This window comes from Larus michahellis, chromosome 2 (genome assembly GCF_964199755.1).
Source record: "Larus michahellis chromosome 2, bLarMic1.1, whole genome shotgun sequence".
NCBI lineage: Eukaryota > Metazoa > Chordata > Aves > Charadriiformes > Laridae > Larus > Larus michahellis.
This window is the reverse complement of record NC_133897.1, coordinates 6439976-6449041: the sequence shown is the minus strand read 5'-3', so window position 1 is coordinate 6449041 and position 9066 is coordinate 6439976. Positions and strand designations below refer to the sequence as shown.

The window sequence follows — 9066 nt, the reverse complement described above, 5'->3', positions numbered from 1 at the left end:
GACCACAACTCTTTGGGTGCAGCCATCCAGCCAATTCCTTATCCACCGAGTGGTCCATCTGTCAAATCCACGTCTCTCCAATTTAGAGACAAGGGTGTTGTGTGGGACAGAAGGCATCAGTTAGATGGCATCAGTTGCTCTTCCCTTATCCACCAAAGCTGTAATGCCATCATAGAAGGCCAACAAATTTGTCAGGCACAATTTGCTTTTGGTGAAGCCATGTTGGCTGTCACCAATCACCTCCTTAGTTTCTATGTGCCTTAGCAGAGTTTCCAGGAGGATCTGCCCATGATCTTGTCAGGCACAGTGGTGAGACTGACTGGCCTGTAGTTCCCTGGGTCATTCTTTATTCCCTTTTTAAAAATGGGGGTTATGTTCCCCCTTTTCCAGTCAGTGGGAACTTCACCGGACTGCCACGACTTCTCAAATATGATGGATAATGGCTTGGCAACTTCATCCATAAGTTCCCTCAAGACATGCAGATGTATCTCATCAGGTCCCATGGACTTGTGCACCTTCAGGTTCCTTAGGTGATCTCGAACCTGGTCTTCTCCTACAGTGGGTGGTACCTCAGCCTCCCAGTCCATGCCTTTGCCTTCTGCAACCCCCACCTTGTATTTCTGATGGTGCATTGGAGCAACAGGAAGGCTAAGACAGCTTCTGTAAGCTTCTTGCCCCAAGACCATGTGGTCCAGTGCAGCTCACATCCGTGCATCTGTCTCCCTCATCGCTGCGGTCCCACGTTGTCTGGCATTGGGTGCTGTGGGCCTTGGGCATAGCCTTGGAGGGTACAAGCAAGATGGGACCGAGCATGGGTCTTTTGTGGCTCTCGCTTTGTGTTTTGTGATTCTAAACCCCTCTGAGTGAGTGTTTTAACTCAGGTGATGGTGACTTCTGGTAGAAGCATAGCCAACCCACATCTCCTTTTCTTGCTACATGGTGATTTACTCAAGCCTGTTCTCCCTAAAGGTGTCAAAGCAAACCAAGACAGAGCAGCTGGACCTGATTCAAACATTACTGGGTTCCTCAGCCACATCGCTATCCCAGCCTGATAAAGGTGGACTGTTAAAATAAGCCCCAGAGCCATTATTTATGTTTGTATTTGTAAATCAGCATGGCCAGGCCAAGGTCCCCAGCTCTGGCACACAGCTGTACCCATCATTAATATGGTAAAAATACCGCCTGTTGCTCAGCTGAGCTTGGAGGGCATCGACAGTCCTCTGGGGCTGAGTGCTTATTGTTACCCCTCACCAAACACCACCCAAAGCATCTCCCTGCATCACTAACGGAGGAAGGGACTGCAAGGATGGGGATGATTCTCAGGTGACCATAAGGCAGATAGCTCAGTCATCCTTCTTGGTATACATGCTTCGCCTCACTTTCCTAAAATATTTTTTTACTTTCTTTCTTGGTTCTAAAATATTGGAACTGATAAGGAAATGGGGAACCAGAAAATGCAGCTACTACCTGTCACCATCACAGCTTTTCCCTTCAAATTTTGTCTGTAGCAAGAGGCAAAGGGGGCCTGGCCGTGCAGATCGCAGCCCAAGGACATGACAGTGAGTCAGGGAAATGCCTCTTCCCCATTGCACTACTGCCTGGAAGCATCCCCTCTCCCGTACCAGATTACACCAGAGGTATTTTGAATGAATAAGTTCTGAAAATAAGCCAGGCCCTGAGACTTTCCCAGCCTCCGTGTAGGATTGATAAAAACCATGATTGACTCAGCCTGATGGAAGAGCAATTTCACTCTTCCCTAAAAATAGACCAAGTGGTTCATGCTCTCAACATAGCCCAGCGCTCGGTGATAAAACCAGCTGCCAGAGACCACTGGGAGGCAGTGAACGGGACTGAGGGTGTGGGGAGTGGAGCAGGGCTCCTCATAGGATACGTTAAGGGCTGCCCGGCCGTGAGTTTCACTTAGATTTTCCACTGGGGCTGTCTACGGCGTGACACAGCTGTTGGGACTACCGAGACCTCCCTGTAAGTAACGTTGGAGTAGATGAGAGCAGGGTGAAGTGTTGCATGAGTATGAACCTCAGACTGATGCTGAAATGCAGGGTAAATGAGGATACTTAGCGCCTTGTGCTATGAAAGCGGTGTTGCAGCTCCTGGAAAGCCATGGGTCTTACTTTGTTGGCCCAGAGCATGGTCAATCCCACCCTCTGCTGCAGAAGGTGTATTCTCTGTGTTCCATGAATGGGGCTTCGGTCTGGTTCGGCACCATTGTCTAGGGCACTTGGGCATGTTCAAGGCAGAAACAGAGCATTGTACATGTGTGCTTTTCCCCTGAAATGTTGAAATTCCTAGCTTTGAAGTTTAAATTTATGGGCCCAGATCTCAGTATCTACTCTCTCTCCTACAAATACCGTTATTTACCGTGACGCTGGTCACCATGACCAGCAACAGGGGAAAGATTCTCTGTGGGATTCGGGTGAGCCAGAAGGGTGCTGGAGGTGGAGGGGACATCTTTCAGATCAAAACCGTGTTCGGGACTGGTAGGCTGTAAGCAGCAAAATGTGGATTGTTTGGAGGGAAATGAGCTTTGTTCTGTCTTACATCCCTAGGGAATAGGAGGCAGAGCAGGATTAGCTAAGGAGGGAATTTCTTTCCTTCCCTTTACTCTCCCAGTCTCCAGGGAGGGCTGAGAAATGTGTTTGTGACCCTGAGCCAAATAAAGGGCTTCAGGAGCCTGGTGCGTCAGCAGCATTAATATGGCCGTACTACTCCCTATTTGTGCCCATGTACAGAAAGTAACTCCAAATACTGCTCCACCCTGTGAGACAGAGCAGAAATCTACCTCTGTGTGTGCACGTGTGTCTCTCACACCTGATTATCCATTTGCTGAAGACTTTTAGCTTTAAGGCCTGTGTGGTGGCCAGCAGAAGAGAGCTGGGACTCCAGGTCCCCAGCAGCCTGAGCTGAAAGCAGTATTTTTCTGCTCATGCATTTGGCGTTGGTTTATGTTTCCTTCTAAGGTGCACATCCTGCTGATTGCTGCGAGCATAACAGAAATTCTTTAACTTTCCCCCAAACCCTCCAGGTCACCCAAATCTTTGCTGGAAAAATACTTGAAGTAGTTTCAGATTTTTATTAGAAAATAGGGATTTAGGGAAAAAGAAGTGGAATTGTTGCCTCAGGTACATATATCACGTGATGAGAAGAGCGAAAATATGAAAACCTGTGTTCTTGTCCAGGCAAAGTGGTAGATAATCCACTAGTGGCAGTTAAGGGATCCAGCATGGGTGGAAATTTGTAGGAACATCCTACATAGGCTGTTCTCAGCCCTGGAATAGGTGCAGTATTTTGCAGGATACAAAAGCTTCCTTTCTGAGGGAAACCAGGTGAGGATGCCCTAAGGCTGTTACTAGGAGGATGAAAATCCATCTTCGGCACCAGCAAAACCCCAGATCTGGGTCTGAACATGGTAGCAGGAATCTCTGCGTTAAGTACTGTACAACCTGGTATTTTACTCTTTTAAAGCCAACTATTTCTCTCCTCCCCCATATTCTCACTGGCAATTTGCCTCTTTCAGAAACAAATGGAAATGCAGGGAAACTCAATCGCTACAAGTAGGTTGGGGTTTTCTCTTTAAAGGATACTGCTAAATATTTTTTGGCTGTGGCTGTTTCTTCCAAAACAGTATTATGTTTTCTTGGCTGCCAGTGATAAAGAGCTGACAGCAGCATGGAAACACCATGATAAGAATAGAAAGCAAAGGCAGGGTCTCGACAGCTCCTCAGAGCCGCGCGGTATCCGTGCGATGCCCTTGCGTAAACACCATGGCATGGCAAAGAAATGCTTAAAGATGCAGGCCGCAGCCCCCATCCCGGCTGTGCTCTGCATCCCGGGCGGGATGCGGGGCCGGTGATGCTCGCAGGGCTCATGCCTGCGCAGACATTCCCAAGGTATCTCTTCGTGGCGGTTAGAGGGAGCTTCCCTTAAAAGGTCTGGTATTTGGGGCATGCCAAGAAGCCCTCTCCCCAGGCAGAGGTTATTCCAGTGGGTAACTGGGTGTTGCTTTCCCTGGGGAAGGGGATTTTAGGGGGAGGAAAGCTGCTCTCACCAATGGTCATCCCGCAAGGGCTGAGATGCTGCTCAGTGGGAGAAGGTAGAGCACGCAGGGGACACGCAGCCTGGCAGAGGGGTTGGGGATAACAACAGGCCAGCGTTCAGGGACAGGTGAAACAGAAACAGGGAAATAAAATCAGCTCTCGTTGGGTGTCAAGCAGGGTCGTCTATCACCATTTCAGTGAAACCCTGCCCTGTATAAATAAAAGATAAAGAGTTCCTAGAGGGTACGAGAATGGTGCCGGCGTGAGCGTGGTGCCGGCGTGAGCAGGGTGTGATACACGGTCCCCGGCATGTCAGAGGGCAGAGCTGGATACGGAGATCCCAGCGATACACCGCCTCAGGGAGTGATTTATCAAAAGTCCGCTCAGCCTTTATCAACCCTTTGCAAATAGCAGAGGAACGCGGAGAAAGAAGCAGTGCTGAGCAGACGGATGGGGCTGCATCCGCCTTGTCCAGCCACTTTGTATCCCAAAAGCTTCCAAATCCTGGAGCCGCCCCGGGTGATGTTGAAGTCCCTCTCTAAGGAAAGACAACCCCACAGCAGTTGGCCCACTCGGGAAGGCCACGTCCCCAACCAGCAATGCCACTCGCAGCTGTCTCTCAGCAGAGCTTCTTGGCATTTTTTTGGTACCAGGAATAGAGTCCTCCACATTCCTGGATTTTTGCAAAGCCCAGAAATAGCCCCGAGCTGCCTTGGGGCAGATACTCAGCTCCGCCTGAGGCTAAATTTTCCCGACTCTTCTCGGGAGCTGTTTAAATTACCTGGGGGTTGTGATGCTGCTCCTGTAAAGGAAAGTCCAGCTGACACTGAGGAGCCAAAAACATTTGCAGAAGTGACTAAAGATCATGAACCTTCAGTTTAGAGGTGCTGGAAATAGTAAAGAGATCTGATTTTGAAACTCAAGTACAGGAAACAAGACACTCTTCAGTAGCCGTTTTTTCCTTCACCCCCTCCCATCCCCTCAGATTTGCAAATGCAACTTTATACACGTGCAAAATATTAATTGTTTGACTACAATTTAGTAGACAATTCCTAAAGCATGAAATGATGATACTTTAAATCTTATTATACTGTACGATACTTTAAACCTTATTTCCTCTTCAACACAGCTGCTCTTTAGTTACATTATTTTATATTACTTATTTTTTTAGCACCTTCCACTGGTTCTGGCACTTTTCAGCCCATTTCCCACCCCAGAATTCATACATTAGCTCTGTGTGCTGGAGCTGCTCAAGTGATTGCAACATATGGCTTGCAGACAGCACAAAATCTTTCTTAAACCCTTTCAAAAGAGAATGATTTGTATTTTTTGATGTGCCTCAATCATTACATTTGTAATCTATAGCAGAGATGCCCCCCCAGCTCCAAATCAGGAATCTCTTGTACGTGACGCTGTACAAACTTGTTTGAAAGGACAAGGTCTACTCATGAAAATTTGGAATGGGAAAAAAATTGTTGTTAAGTTGCATTATTTTTGTTAGTTATCTAACTGTAATCAGTGATGTTCTTACATCTGAGTTGCTTGGGTGAGCATGTGAAAATCTCAGTTCTCACTTTTAAAGGTGGATTCCTAGCCCGTGTAGTTATAACAAAAAGGTAAGTTGGACCAAAACAGTCAAAAAACAGACGACTTCTTTTAAAAAAAAAACGTGTTTACTATTGCCACTGTCTCACATAATTGGCCAATCCATGGCAAAAAAAAAGAAAAAGCTTGTATTTCAAATCCTTGCTGTCCTTTGTAGAACTGAGAATGAGATAAAACACTCAGTTTGCAGACAGAGCAAAGTGTGATCCGGGGGTCAGGAGGGAGTACCCGTGAGGATAAAAAGGGTGTTTTAGGGCATCACTGGTCCTCACTCTTACTAAAGGCTGTATAAAATCACATCAATGCCGCACCTTTGTCTCCCATCTTTTTTCCCCTTCCTTTGGGAAAAACAGCACATGACATTTTAACATGGGCTAAAGCCTCAAAAGCGGATCATGAGGCCAGTGAGAAATAGCTAAAGATGCTCTCCCCTCCCCAAACCCTCACCCTCCAAGGACTGCCCTTCCCCGCACACCCTTTGCTGCAGGATCCCAGGGCCACTCACCCTTTCGGCAGCCTCCAAGCTGGGGCAGTGAGGCAGCCAGCCCTGCTTCCCATGCCTCCTTCAGCACGCGTCTCCTCCGGCAGAGCTTCCCCGTGAACCAGGGCCACCGGCACAGGGGTTGGGGCCAGAGATTTAAACCTTTCCCCACTGACTGAGCACCACCAATGGGCTGCCAGGGTCCCGGATTAAGCAGACGCGCTGGTTTACCAGCCAGCTTTTATGGATGCTTACCCATCCGCACAAATTCCCCCAGCCCAGCCGTGGAGCGGTGCCGGTATTTAGGATCTCCTGTTGTCAGGGGACCGATTCTCCGGGGGAACAAAGATGGGAGAAGGATGGGGTAGGTGATTCAGCACATACAGCTCTGACATCTAGGGATAGAAGCACTTAGAAATGGGGTCCCCATCTGCAGGGATGGGCTTCCAGCTTCAGGAGGGGGACAGTGAATTGCTGAGGTTTCACCAACACGCGCGCTGGGGACAAGCAGGTGGAAATGGGGACGCGTGTCCAGCCACACAGCCCGAGTCAGGAGATTCAACAGGTAATGTCCATCGAATTGGGAGTAACCCGCAACCCATCCCTGGCAGGGAGGAATAGCAGAAACGGCCCCAGTTTCCCAGGAAACAGCCAGCCCAGAGCACCCGGGAGCATTTCCACATCAGTTCACCTCCATCCCTTGGAAAACAGAGTCCCTTTCACAGTGGGAAGGAATGGCTGTTTTCCTGCCCTGATTCCCTTGGTGCTAAGAAGCCACAGGACATGAGTCCCTTTCTTTCCACCAGCCTTCAAGGGTTGGGTTTTGAGTCCTGTGCTGTGGGATGCACCAAGTGTCTCATGGTACCCGAGCCATAGCACAGCCAGGGGGTCAGACCATAACACATCTGTGCTCCATGGTGTAGGACATGCTGGGACCGGCAGCCCTCGCAGCAAACCCAAGGTCGGTCTACAGAGGAGGATGCCGGATTCAGTTGGCCGCAATGGGATGCTCTCCGGAGTGCCGCTCCCTTTGGCAAGCGATGGAGGGGGACAGGACCCTGGCACAACTTGCATGGTTGGGTTATCCATTTCCCTCCAGCTCGTGCAAGCCCCATGCGAGCCCTCGGCTGATCTCAGGCCCCGTTACACAACCCCCGGCCCACGGACCGCCGTGGGGTGCGCGGGGCGACACAAAGGGCTTTGCTTAGCAGCTGTGTTTGCTCAGAGTGGCTGATTTTGGGAGCAAAGCCGATGACATGTGGTTGGCCAGGCGGGACGGGAGACTGGTGCTGAGCTTGCAGCTTCCTTTTTTAATAGGTGACTCAGGCACTCGGTAGCTCACTGGGGTTGGTGGTGGGAGCCGGGCTGCGAGGGAGTGCCAGCGGCGGAGGTGGTGGACACCAACAGGTGGGTAGCGTTGTTTTTCTATAGGATAAAGCAGTTTAAATAGAAAGCAGTGTGAGACGGAGCTGCCGTGTTACTGGCGAGATGGGGTTTTCTCAGAAGGAGGAGGGGGAAAGGGTTTTTGTTAGTGATTTGTTTTCCACTTGTTGGGAGTTGGCTGTCAGGTATAACACGATTGCAGATCGAGAGACCTGTAATATTATCTTCAGCAGGAGACAGGGCAGATGAGTGATTTATGGGCAATAACTGAAGAGGATGCGAGTGAATTTTTAGACGAATATTTAAGAGACTTTTTCCCCCTGTTGCTTTGCCTTTTCCCCCTGTGTCTAGAAAGATCAGTGAGTACAAACGAATATGAAGAATGATTTTTACCCCTTTGCAAGTTTCCAGGTCCCACGACCCTCCCTGCTCGCCGGGGGGCAGAGAGGCTGTAAACTGAGCCCAAGCTGCACGTAACGTGGGGCAAGGGAAGAACTAAAGAAACCCCGACAGCTGCTCCCTATGGAGAGTCCTAACATTGCAGCCCCCTCGCATGAAATGTGCAGATTCATCCGGCGCCAGACGCTGGCACGAAGGACATTTTGCCGACAAACCCTGCGGGGCAGGGAGGAGCATTCCCCATATCCTTCACTTAGGCAGCAGCGCCGTCGGCCACGGTGCCAGCCGCTGGGTGGGATGGGAGGAGGGGGTCCTCAGGAGGTCTTTTCTTCTATTTTAGCTCGTGGGGGATGCTTTAATGCTTGAAGTATCAGGTTTAAAATCCCTGGGGCCGCAGGCAGTGCTGGTCAATCAGCGCCGCCAGGGATGCATCACTCAACGCTGGAACGGATGCCGAACGTGCCAGCAGAGCCCTTTTGCTCGGCAAGGCAGAAACGTGGAGCCTGGCACAGGTCTCAAAATGGGCTTCCATGCCTTCCATCTCATACACAACAGATAACACCCTAAGCCCAGGCTGCATAACATCCTTTGGCTTTGCTTTAGCATCCTCGGCTGGGAAGTTCCCCCCTCCCTCCCAGGGGATGCTGAGCAGCGACACTGTGCTCACAACTCTGGAGATGTCCTGGGTGCCGCTTGGACGCCGTCAGCCGCACACACGTGACAGCTCAGCTTTCTCGTTAGCGGAATGAACTGTTGTTCTTTTGCTCTTATCTATAATTAGCAATTTAGAGGGTGGCAGCAGCCTCTTTCAGCAGGCAGAGCCGCGTGGAGCGACCAGACTTTCCGCAAGCGCAGAGCCAGCACGGCGGCTTCCAGCAGCCCCTATCTAAGGCAGGCGGTTTTGTGAGACGCGATAAGCAAACAGAGGGCTGTGCACAGCCTGTGCACCGCAAAAAAAAAAAGGTCAAAAAGGAAAAGAAAGAAAAAAAAGAAAACAAAGGCAGCGATAAGGGGAAGGCTTCAACGAATGCCTTGTATCTAATTATACCCATCATTAAAACAGAAGCCCTGTGGCCTTTCATCTATCCAAGCTAGCAGATGAAGAACTAGGCAGCACTGAGGCTGTGCTATTTTCCACTGCAC

The 9066-nt window shown here is 49.9% G+C and overlaps 1 protein-coding gene across 1 annotated transcript in view; it reads left to right on the top strand.

The window, feature by feature from the left end:
* The first annotated feature begins 1833 nt into the window (after positions 1–1833).
* XIRP1 (xin actin binding repeat containing 1) overlaps positions 1834–9066 on the top strand; it is a 22087-nt gene continuing 14854 nt past the window's right edge. Inside the window, exon 1 of the mRNA XM_074574022.1 lies at positions 1834–1983. The gene's annotated coding sequence lies outside the window, so the exon portion shown is untranslated. The remainder of the gene's footprint in view (positions 1984–9066) is intronic.